Below are 3272 nucleotides of genomic sequence, written 5' to 3' on the forward strand. Positions count from 1 at the left end.
GATTGTGCTCAACATGAGAAAGTCTAAGAGAGTTTCTCCCATTATTCACATGCAAAGATTTATTACTGTCAAAAGAGGAAAAAAAAAAAAAAAAAAAAAAAAAAAAAACAGGAGAAAGTTCATACCTGTAATTAAGTTGGAATAACATTTTGTACTTACTGGCTATCTGCTTTTAAAGAAAAGGCAGAATCTATGTGCCATTTGAGAAAAGAGACCTAACCTAGGAGCTCCTCTGAGACACCTCCACAACTACCTACTCTCTTCTATTTTTAGTGCTTAGAAAGTGCCATCAGTGTCTTACACCCCTCTCCCCCCACCAAATAAAGAATACTGAAGAACTTGCAAAGTTGCTTAGAATCAACTGTTGAGTATAATAAAAATAAATAAATGAAGAAAGGACAAAGCAGCAACGCAATGATGATGAAAATTGTCAACTTTCTCGTATATAACAGAAGAGAGATTTAAAGGAGAATAACACTGCAGTTCTGCCTATCTGTAAAAAGAACCCCTTTCTTGCACCAAAGGAGATATGAGTGGATTGACATCCACAGAAACATAATTTTTACTTGGTGGTCATGGTAGACCAGTACTTCTAAGGACCAGTGTCAGCAAAAACTTAGTACCAGTAGGACTAAGAGGCCTATATACCATAGTTTGCCATGAGTAGCAGACAGAAGGGTCACAAAATAGTTTATCAAAAAACCCTGTCATAATATTATGTTCCAAACTTTATTTATAAAATAATAGATATTTCTATGAGGTTTGTTAGATGGAGTAGAAATACACTATAGAAGTTCAGATACACTTTTAAACTAATGCTAGTATACAATAATACTATACAGTAATTATCAATAATACTATAGTAATCCATCAGTGCAGATAGAAGTGTGTTTTTCTGGTAACCTGCAGAAAAATAGTACCTCAAATGACAGCAGCCAAATTGTATGGCGGTTAAAGAGCCCAAACCAGGACGGGAATGCATATGAATGTGATCAAAACATGTGGCCTACCACAGCATTGAATATGGAATTAAACTATTTTCTACTCTTTGCTGTGCCAGATCATAATCTTGTGGTTCTGTTTGACTTTCAAATAAGAGTTAATGTATGCACCACTAATTTTGCTGCTATACTGTCACACTTCACATCCTTACTACTGCAGAATCCACAACGGAGGTCAAAATCACCAACTACAGCATGTTAAGTAATCTACACTATCAATAAAATCCAGAGTTTATGCTACAAGAGACAGACAAAGCTGAAATAAGTTTATTAAGAGTAGACTAGAAAAGGAGAAAAGAAGAATGAAGGAACGAAGCCTACCTATGTTTGAGAGAACAGCAGCAGGTTTCACATAGTTTAGGGTGTAACCTAAGCTGGTGGAGGGATCAGCATTGTATGGTCCCCTTTTCCTCCTAGATACGATCACAGATTTGTTTCAGGTAAGAGAAATCCAGTAGTGCCAGAGAGCCATGTAATTCCCAGGAGTAATGGTGAACATAGCAGCTCTAATATGGAACCTCTTCTGTCCAATCCATGTAAGCCCACTGAACCATGAAGACGGGAGAAGTTATGCCACCAGCACCACCCAAACAAAACACAATTATGTGACTTGGAAGATAAACATTTTCTCACACTTACATAATCTTCCAGCACACATATTCATCAGACTTAACGGCAACTTGAAAACACAATTCTTTACATTGAAACAATGACATTTGTCCTAGCCTGTTGGTCTGCTGATTTCGAAAAATTTTTATGTAACTAGTCAGTTTGGACTTCTGGTATTTCAAACAAGCTGGAGCATGTGCCTCTTCACAGTGGAAATGCTTCAATTTTAGGTAACTTTTGGTATGTAAGAGAATCACAATATAAACTAGACTATCGACAATTTAAGATAGTGTATTATTTTTGGATGAGAGCTCGTCTCCAAATCCACAATCATGTTTTCTCAGTCTAGACCCCTGAGCAGGGTCATATTAATTGTGCTTTATTACTTTCACTGAATTATTTCTAAATCCAATTCAAACTTGCCATCCTCTTAACATGAACTCTGACAAAGTTCAGTTGAAGCTTTCTTTGTGCAGTAATAACATTGCTGTTCAGTCAGTGGTTACATTGCCATCTTAGCAGGAATTCTGTTTTCTCAGAATTATTTTCACTTTTCAATAGCCTTGACTGTATTTGCCTTGTAATTAATTGAAGAGTAGCATAAATATTGTACCGCAGATAAAAACATCGGTGTTCCAATAGCAAATGCATCTAGAAGTATTTATGGAAATAAGAGATTTGATGGGAGACATTTAACTTTGCCCAAATAACAACTTCAGCTAACACGTTAAAAGATAGTCTCTTCAGAACTTTTGAAAGGAAGAAGATCTGAAAAAGCATTGATAAGTCAGAAATTCCAGCAAAAATTTTCAGTGTACTTTGAAACATCTCTTCGCTGAAAAAGCCATGCTGTTAGTCATATTTTTAGCTTTTTATGACTGCCCTTAAACACATCTTCTGAAAGATCTTTTCAAGTTGTAAAGTCACTTCTTTGGAATTTTAAATGCTTTTCAAATTCCCATTATTTTTCCTGAAAAAGGAACAAATTTGAACTTAGACTATGAGGTGAGAAGGGAGCTTTTAGGTCATTTACTGCTAAAGCAGCTTTATTTTAAAAGAAAAATGAAAAATCTCAATATTTGGTTTCATCTACCATATGATGACAATTAAAGTATTGATCAAATATTGTACCAAAAGAAGACTCAAATCTGAGCAGGTTAGCCAGTCTCAGGTGCTGACAGCACCATACATGATTTATGGTTTAATGCTTAAACAGAAAAATATGGATCAACTGCAACATATAATGAATTGAGCTCTAGAAATCTGTTGATTTCTTTAAGCAAATATAGATCCTTATTCTGTCTGTATACCTGAGAAGTAGTTGCCTGTAAGCCCCATGTTTTTAAACACACTGTAAAGAAGTAAGGCACTACTAAAAACTGCGACCATCAGGAGGGCGTAGGAAACTTCAGAAAAATAATTGCATGTATTTTAGTGCTTTGTAGAGCTGCAACACTGCTTGAAATTGCAACCCCAATGTCACTGTGCCTTCTTCATCTTGAAAGTCATTTTAAGGAATAATCACAATATTCTCCAAGCATTAATCTCTTCACAAGCACTTGTTGGTTTGACATGAGAATGAAGAGCACAAACACAAGTTTCAGTATTACAGCCTGTCAAAAAATGCAAACAAAGAGCTATATATATATATATATATATATA

This window comes from Oxyura jamaicensis, chromosome 7 (assembly GCF_011077185.1).
Source record: "Oxyura jamaicensis isolate SHBP4307 breed ruddy duck chromosome 7, BPBGC_Ojam_1.0, whole genome shotgun sequence".
Classification (NCBI taxonomy): domain Eukaryota; kingdom Metazoa; phylum Chordata; class Aves; order Anseriformes; family Anatidae; genus Oxyura; species Oxyura jamaicensis.